This window comes from Arachis hypogaea, chromosome 10 (genome assembly GCF_003086295.3).
Source record: "Arachis hypogaea cultivar Tifrunner chromosome 10, arahy.Tifrunner.gnm2.J5K5, whole genome shotgun sequence".
Classification (NCBI taxonomy): domain Eukaryota; kingdom Viridiplantae; phylum Streptophyta; class Magnoliopsida; order Fabales; family Fabaceae; genus Arachis; species Arachis hypogaea.
In genome coordinates, this window is record NC_092045.1 from 94,455,818 (window position 1) to 94,465,202 (window position 9,385).

The 9,385-nt window shown below is 39.9% G+C and overlaps 1 non-coding gene across 1 annotated transcript; it reads left to right on the top strand.

Moving 5' to 3' along the window:
- Window positions 1-2,014: 2,014 nt before the first annotated feature.
- On the top strand, window positions 2,015-2,122 carry LOC112719388 (small nucleolar RNA R71). The gene has a single exon (XR_003161691.1). It is a non-coding gene; the product is annotated as a small nucleolar RNA R71 (small nucleolar RNA).
- The last annotated feature ends 7,263 nt before the right edge of the window (window positions 2,123-9,385 follow it).

A 9,385-nucleotide genomic window follows, 5' to 3' on the forward strand; every position in this document is an offset into this window, starting at 1 on the left:
GGTAAAAAGTCTTCAGTAGGAATCTTCTTATTCCTCCACCCTCTAGAAACTTTCTTCTTTGGGGCCTCCGCTATATTTGATGTACACCCAACACCAAACTTAAGGTTGGTGTTAAGAGGTTTGTTGATTGCAAAGGGAGGCTTCAGTTGCAAGCTCTTGTTAATGTCAATTGAATTTCCAGCTTCTGGTACCTCCTTCTTTTCTTCTATTCTGCTTGGGCATGAAGGTAGGATCTTTGGGAGTGATTCATTAGGTTCTTTTTTCAAGTTTAGATCCTTGGCTTCAACCTTCATAAAATTCTCTTGATCACTTGAATGATGCATGATTTGAAAACATGAAAGACTTGATATTCATCATGCACCCTCAGCATTAACTCACCCTTTTCAACATCAATATGGGCTCTTCTAGTGGCTAGAAAAGGTCTTCCTAGAATGATTGATGCATGCTCATCTTCTTCCATATCAAGAATGACAAAATCCACTGGAAGAAATAATTTTTCCACTTTGACCAAGACATTTTCAACCACTCCATGTGCATGCTTGATTGATTTGTCTGCCATTTGTAGAACTATTTTAGTGGGTTTCAACCCTTGAATTTGTAACCTCTTCATCACAGATAAAGGCATTAGATTAATACTTGCTCCTAAATCACATAAAGCTCTGTTAAAGGTAGTATTGCTAATAGTGCAAGGAATTTAAAAACTCCCTGGATCTTTCTTCTTTGTTGGTAAGTTCCTCTGAATAATGGCACTGCACTCCTTGGTCATCACCACTGTTTGGCCTCCCTTTAAAGATTTCTTCCTGGACAATAAATCCTTCACACATTTTGCATATAAGGGCATTTATGCAAAAGCTTCTATGAACGGGATGTTGATGTGCAAAGTCTTGAATATCTTCAAGAATTAGAATATTGCTTCTTCGTGTTTTCCCTTTGGAACCTTTGGGGATATGAAATTCTTGGTACGTACTCAGGCACTGGGATTCTCTCTTTTGGTGGGGCTTATGTGGCTTGAATAGGTTACTGTAGAGTAAGCTGCACGTGTTCTTCTTGAAGATTAATATCCTCTAGAGCTTCCTTTCTTACCCCAATAGTGAACTCCTCCTTCTTGGTTTCTTCCTTTTTTTCATCTCCTACCACCTTTTCACTTTTCATGTAAATAGCCTTGCACTCCTCCGATTTGGAATGGTGTCACTAGGAAGTACATTTGCGGCCTTCTCCAACTATTGAGCAATCTGGCCTATTTGCACTTCTAAATTCCTAATTGAAGCACCTTGATTCTTGAAATTAGTTCTTGTCTTCTCCCTGAAGCTTCTGGTTTCCTCCATGAAAGCTAGCGTGCTTTGAGATAATTTTTCTAAGGCAAGCTCAAGATTAGAAAGCCTTTGGGTATTTTGCTGGACTGGTTATGAGTTGGATAGTGATTGGTAAAAATAATTCAAAGAAGGGTTACTGGTGTTGTGATGGCTGAACGTATTCTGTTGGGTGTTATTGAATTGATGGGATTAGTGGGTGTTGTTAAACGGGGTAGGTCTTTGGTTCTGGTTTTCCCATCCAAAATTTGGGTGGTTTCTCCATCTTGGATTGAAGGTGTTGGAGTAAGGGTCATTCTGAGGGTGTCTTGAGGGGTTGCCCATGTAATTCACTTAGAGACGATTGTCCATAATACTCCATGCCTTCACTTTGAGAGAATCCATTACTTACACCATAGGAATTCTCTTGAGAGCTCACTGTCGACACTTGTATTCCTCTTAGGTGTCGAGTAATTGCATTTTTTTTCGAACATAATTTTATTCTGAGCTATGAGTGTATCCAAAGCACCTAACTCTATAACTCCTTTCTTTGATAATCTTTTAGATGAGTAGATATATTGATTATTGGCCACCATCTCAATAAATTCTTGTGCTTTTTCAGTAGTTTTCTTCATATACAAAGATCCTCCAACTGAAGTGTCCAATGCCATCCATGAGGTGAGGGTGATCCCATCATAAAAAATTTAAAGCTGGACCCAATCAGCAAACATATCATCAGGGCATTTTCTGAGCATCTCTTTAAACCTCTCCCAAGCTTCAAATAGGGATTCTCCTTTTTGTTGTCTGAAGGTCTTAACATCAGTTTTCAGCCTAGTGAGCCTCTGAGGTGGGAAGAATTTATTTAGAAACTTAGTGACCAAATCCTCCATGTAGCTATGCTCTCCTTCCGCTGATTTTCTAACCAATGCTTAGCCTGATCTCTTATAGCCCAATCCATTTGTCTTGACCTTATCACAAATTTGCAAAAAGTTGGAAATAAACAAATTCGGATCCTCATGTGAGCTTTCACTAAATTGGAAGTTTTGTTGAGCCAATGTGACAAGCTGTGGCTTCAATTCAAAATTGTTGGCTCGGACAGTAGGTGCAATGATACTGCTTCCACAACTATCTGGATTAAGATTAATGTATGATCCGAGAGTCCTCCTTGGTGTGTCGACATTATTATTCACGTTCTCTGCTATTTGTGGCTCAGGGAATTCTTCCTCAACCACTTCTTCAGTCTCTTCTTCAACTCTTTGATTTCTAACTTGTTGTCACTACCGTCGAAGAGTTCTTTCAATCTCAAGATCGTACTAAAGTGGTTCTCTATTCCTTTATTTGTATAGAAAAAAATAACAAGAAAATCAAATTGGAACTCCCTTCACAGTACCAAAGGGAATTCCCAGGGGAAATAAAAATGAAAATAGTAAAAAAAATTAATAAGTCTAATCTAGGTAATAGATTGATCGGTAGTTTGTTAACCACAATTAATCCCCGGCAACAGCGCCAAAAGCTTGATGGCAGATTTTACAATCCACAAAACACCAACAAGTGCATTGGGTCGAATCAAGTAATAACCTAAGGTGAGTGAGGGTCGATCCCACGAGAATTAACAGATTAAGCAAGCAAAATCAATCGATTAATCTAGTTAGACTAGCAAATTAGGATTTTGAAAGTCTTTAAGCATAAATATGAATTAAATAAAGGCAAACGTAAGAAAATAGTGGATGTGAGAAATAATATGAATAAAATAGTTAAGGCTTTGAAGATGTTAAAACTTTTGGATTAATACTTTTCACTTTCCACCTTAATTATATCAAAATACTTTTATGGCAAATCGTTAGTAATCAACCCCCAATCCCTTGGTGATTTAATTTCTCTTTAACCTCATTAAAAATTAATCCCTTAGTCAATTAATCCAGAAAAGAGTTGAGGAACATTTCTGATTTATAAAACCATATAATTCATAAGAATTTAACCTAGTTGCCAGGATTTATTAATTTGTCAACCTATGGACTCTAGACATTATTTAATTCATATATTATTGACCCTGTCGCACTGACTATGAATGTGCATGTTATTGATTAGTAGTATTTGTTTAGTTTTGTGGCTTACATAAAGTAGATGATGATCAGGCATTCATTCAATGTACATAGCAACATATAACAACCAAATATATCACATAATGTTGTAACGGCTTCATACATACATCAAGAAGGTAAAAGTTACACCATTCATACAAACATAAGGCGTATTAACCCAGACTTAGACTCTTTTAGTATATTACCTTACATATATATAGTATAGACTCTTATAAATATATGACACCCTGAGTTTTGTCCTATTCAAAATTGGTGCACGAAATTGTGATCATCAATGGCGCCATCAACATGGTACGCTCAATTGCAATCTCAACTTTTTATCACAACTTCGCACAACTAACCAGCAAGTGTACTGGGTCGTCCAAGTAATAAACCTTACGCGAGTAAGGGTCGATCCCACAGAGATTGTTGGTATGAAGCAAGCTATGGTCACCTTGTAAATCTTAGTCAGGCAAACTCAAATGGTTATGGATGATATATGAAGAAAGCATAAAGATAGAGATACTTATGTATTTCATTGGTGAGAATTTCAGATAAGCGAATGGAGATGCTTTGTCCCTTCCGTCTCTCTGCTTTCCTACTGTCTTCATCCAATCCTTCTTACTCCTTTCCATGGCAAGCTGTATGTAGGGTTTCACCGTTGTCAGTGGCTACCTCCCATCCTCTCAGTAAAAATGTTCAACGCACCCTGTCACGGCACGACTAATCATCTGTCGGTTCTCAATCAGGTTGGAATAGAATCTAGTGATTCTTTTGCGTCTGTCACTAACGCCCAGCCTTCAGGAGTTTGAAGCTCGTCACAGTCATTCAATCATTGAATCCTACTCAGAATACCACAGACAAGGTTTAGACCTTCCAGATTCTCTTGAATTCCGCCATCAATTCTAGCTTATACCACGAAGATTCTGATCAAGGGATCCAAGAGATAAACATTCAAGCCTTGTTTGCTTGTAGAACAGAAGTGGTTGTCAGGCACTCGTTCATAAGTGAGAATGATGATGAGTGTCACATAATCATCACATTCATCATGTTCTTGGGTGCGAATGAATATCTTAGAACAAGAACAAGCCGAATTGAATAGAAGAACAATAGTAATTGCATTAATACTCAAGGTACAGCAGAGCTCCACACCTTAATCTATGGTGTGTAGAAACTCCACCGTTGAAAATACATAAGAACAAGGTCTAGGCATGGCCGAATGGCCAGCCTCCCAAAGAGGGTTCAATCATAAAAACATGATCAAAAGATTCAAGTGATCAAAAGACCCAAGTGATCAAAAGACGAAAATACAATAGCAAAAGGTCCTATTTGTAGAGAACTAGTAGCCTACGGTTTACAGAGATGAGTAAATGACATAAAAATCCACTTCCGGGCCCACTTGGTGTGTGCTTGGGCTGAGCATTGAAGCATTTTCGTGTAGAGACTCTTCTTGGAGTTAAACGCCAGCTTTTGTGCCAGTTTGGGCGTTTAACTTCCATTCTTGTGCCAGTTCCGGCGTTTAACGTCGGGCAGTTTTGAGCTGATTTGGGACGCCGGTTTGGGCCATCAAATCTCGGGCAAAGTATGGACTATTATATATTTCTGAAAATCCCAGGATGTCTACTTTCCAACGCCGTTGAGAGCGCACCAATTGGGCTTCTGTAGCTCCAGAAAATCCACTTCGAGTGCAGGGAGGTCAGAATCCAACAGCATCTGCAGTTTTTTTTTAGTCTCTGAATCAGATTTTTGCTCAAGTCCCTCAATTTCAGCCAGAAAATACCTGAAATCACAGAAAAATACACAAACTCATAGTAAAGTCCAAAAAAGTGAATTTTAACTAAAAACTAATAGAAATATACTAAAAACTAACTAGAACATACTAAAAACATACTAAAAACAATGCCAAAAAGCGTACAAATTATCCGCTCATCACAACACCAAACTTAATTTGTTGCTTGTCCCCCAAGCAACTGAAAATCAAATAAGATAAAGAGAAGAGAATATGCAATGAACTCCAAAGACATCTATGAAGATCAGTACTAATTAGATGAGCGGGGCTTTTAGCTTTTTGCCTCTGAATAGTTTTGGCATCTCACTCTATCCTTTGAAATTCAGAATGATTGGCTTCTATAGGAACTCAGAATCCAAATAATTTTATTGATTCTCCTAGTTAAGTATGATGATTCTTGAACACGGCTACTTTATGAGTCTTGGCCGTGGCCCAAAGCACTTTGTCTTCCAGTATTACCACCAGATACATACATGCCACAGACACATAATTGGGTGAACCTTTTCAGATTGTGACTCAGCTTTGCTAGAGTCCCCAATTAGAGGTGTCCAGGGTTCTTAAGCACAATCTTTTTGCCTTGGATCACACTTTTATTTCTTTCTTTTTCTTTCTTTTTCTCTTTCTCCTTTTTTTCGCTTTTTTTTGTATTCACTGCTTTTTCTTGCTTCAAGAATCATTTTTATGATTTTTCAGATCCTCAGTAACATGTCTCCTTTTTCATCATTCTTTCAAGAGCCAACCATTCATGAACAAAAAATTCAAAAGACATATGCACTGTTTAAGCATACATTCAGAAAATAAAAGTATTGCCACCACATCAAAATAATTAATCTGTTATAAAATTTAAAATTCATGCAATTCTTCTCTTTTTCAATTAAGAACATTTTTCATTCAAGAAAGGTGATGGATTCATAGGACATTCATAATTTTAAGGCATAGACACTAAGACACTAATGATCATGAGACACAAACATAGATAAACATAAGCATGAAAATTTAAAAAACAAGAAAACAGAGAACAAGGAAATTAAAGAACGGGTCCACCTTAGTAATGGTGGCTTGTTCTTTCTCTTGAAGATCTTATGGAGTGCTTGAGCTCCTCAATGTCTCTTCCTTGTCTTTGTTGCTCCTCTCTCATGATTCTTTGATCTTCTCTAATTTCATGGAGGAGGATGGAATGTTCTTGGTGCTCCACCCTTAATTGTCCCATGTTGGAACTTAATTCTCCTAGGGAGGTGTTGATTTGCTCCCAATAGTTTTGTGGAGGAAAGTGCATCCCTTGAGGCATCTCAGGGATTTCATGATGAGAGGGGTCTCTTGTTTGCTCCATCCTTTTCTTAGTGATGGGCTTGTCCTCATCAATGAGGGTGTCTCCCTCTATGTCAACTCCAACTGAATAACAAAGGTGACAAATGAGATGAGGAAAGGCTAACCTCGCCAAGGTAGAGGACTTGTCTGCCACCTTATAAAGTTCTTGGGCTATAACCTCATGAACTTCTACTTCCTCTCCAATCATGATGCTATGAATCATGATAGCCCAGTCTACAGTAACTTCGGACCGGTTGATAGTCGGAATGATTGAGCGTTGAATAAACTCCAACCATCCTCTAGCCACGGGTTTGAGTTCATGCCTTCTCAGTTGAACCGGCTTTCCTCTTGAATCTCTTCCATTGGGCGCCCTCTTCACAAATGACTGTGAGGACTTGGTCCAACCTTTGATCAAAGTTGACCCTTCTAGTGTAAAGGTGTTCATCTCCTTGCATCATGGGCAAGTTGAATGCCAACCTTACATTTTCCAGACTAAAATCTAAGTATTTCCCCCGAACCATTGTAAACCAATTCTTTGGGTCCGGGTTCACACTTTGATCATGGTTCTTGGTGATCCATGCATTGGCATAGAACTCTTGAACCATTAAGATTCCGACTTGTTGAATGGGGTTGGTGAGAACTTCCCAACCTCTTCTTCGAATCTCATGTCGGATTTCCGGATATTCACTCTTTTTGAGTTTGAAAGGGACCTCGGGGATCACCTTCTTCAAGGCCACAACTTCATAGAAGTGGTCTTGATGCACATTTGGGATGAATCTCTCCATCTCCCATGACTCGGAGGTGAAAGCTTTTGCCTTCCCTTTCCTCTTTTCTAGAGGTTTCTCCGGCCTTAGATGCCATAAATGGTTATGGAAAAACAAAAAGCAATGCTTTTACCACACTAAACTTAAAAGATTTGCTCGTCCTCGAGCAAAAGAAGAAAGAAGAGAGTAGAAGAAGAAGAAATAGAGGAGATGGAGATGGCTTTATGGTTCGGCCAAAGGGGGAGAAGTAGTGTTTAGGTTGTGTGAAAATGAAGGAGTGAAGATGGGTTTATATAGGGGTAGAGAGAGGGGTAGGGTTCGGTTATGAGAGGATGGGTTTGGGAGGGAAAGTGGTTTGAATTTGAATGGTGAGGTAGGTGGGGTTTTATGAAGGATGGATGTGAGTGGTGAAGAGAAAGATGGGATTTGATAGGTGAGGGGTTTTTGGGGAAGAGGTGTTGAGGTGATTGGTGAATGGGTCAAGAAGAAGAGAGAGGGTGGTGGGGTAGGTAGGGATCCTGTGGGGTCCACAGATCCTGAGGTGTCAAGGAAAAGTCATCCCTGCACCAAGTGGCGAGCAAAAATGCTCTCTGTGCCAATTCTGGCGTTAAACGCCGGGCTGGTGCCCATTTCTGGCGTTTAACGCCAACTTCTTGCCCTTTCCTGGTGTTTAACGCCAGTCTGGTGCCCCTTTCTGGCCTTAAACGCCCAGAATGGTGCCAGACTGGGCGTTAAACGCCCATTTGCTACCCTTACTGGCGTTTAAACGCCAGCAAGGTCTTCCTCCAGGGTGTGCTGTTTTTCTTTCTATTTTTCATTCTGTTTTTGCTTTTTCAACTGATTTTGTGACTTCTCATGATCATCAACCTACAGAAAACATAAAATAACAAAGGAAAATAGATAAAATATAACATTGGGTTGCCTCCTAACAAGCGCTTCTTTAATGTCAGTAGCTTGACAGTGGGCTCTCATGGAGCCTCAAAGATACTCAGAGCAATGTTGGAACCTCCCAACACCAAACTTAGAGTTTGAATGTGGGGGTTCAACACCAAACTTAGAATTTGGTTGTGGCCTCCCAACACCAAACTTAGAGTTTGACTGTGGGGGCTCTGTTTGACTCTGTTTTGAGAGAAGCTCTTCATGCTTCCTCTCCATGGTGACAGAGGGATATCCTTGAGCCTTAAACACAACGGATTCTTCATTCACTTGAATGATCAATTCTCCTCTGTCCACATCAATCACAGCCTTTGCTGTGGCTAGGAAGGGTCTGCCAAGGATGATGGATTCATCCATGCACTTCCCAGTCTCTAGGACTATGAAATCAGCAGGGATGTAATGGTCTTCAATCTTTACCAGAACATCCTCTACAAGCCCATAAGCTTGTTTTCTTGAATTGTCTGCCATCTCTAGTGAGATTCTTGCAGCTTGCACCTCAAAGATTCCTAGTTTCTCCATTACAGAGAGAGGTATGAGATTTATGCTTGACCCTAGGTCACACAGAGCCTTTTTGAAGGTCATGGTGCCTACTGTACAAGGTATTGAGAACTTCCCAGGGTCCTATCTCTTTTGAGGTAATCTCTGCCTAGTCAAGTTATCCAGCTCTTTGGTGAGCAAAGGGGGTTCATCCTCCCAAGTTTCATTACCAAATAACTTGTCATTTAGTTTCATGATTGCTCCAAGGTACTTGGCAACTTGCTCTTCAGTGACATACTCATCCTCTTCAGAGGAAGAATACTCATCAGAGCTCATGAATGGAAGAAGTAAATTCATTGGAATCTCTATGGTCTCAGTGTGAGCCTCAGATTCCAATGGTTCCTCATTGGGGAACTCATTGGAGGCCAGTGAACGTTCATTGAGGCCTTCCTCAGTGGCGCTCAATGCCTCTTCCTCCTCTCCAAATTCGGACATGTAGGTCATGTCAATGGCCTTGCACTCTCCTTTTGGATTCTCTTCTGTATTGCTTGGAAGAGTGCTAGGAGGGAGTTCAGTAATTTTCTTACTCAGCTGTCCCACTTGTGCCTCCAAATTCCTAATGGAGGACCTTGTTTCAGTCATGAAACTTTGAGTGGTTTTGATTAGATTAGAGACCATGGTTGTTAAGTCAGAGTTGTTCTGCTTAGAATTCTCTGTCTGTTGCTGAGAAGATGATGGAAA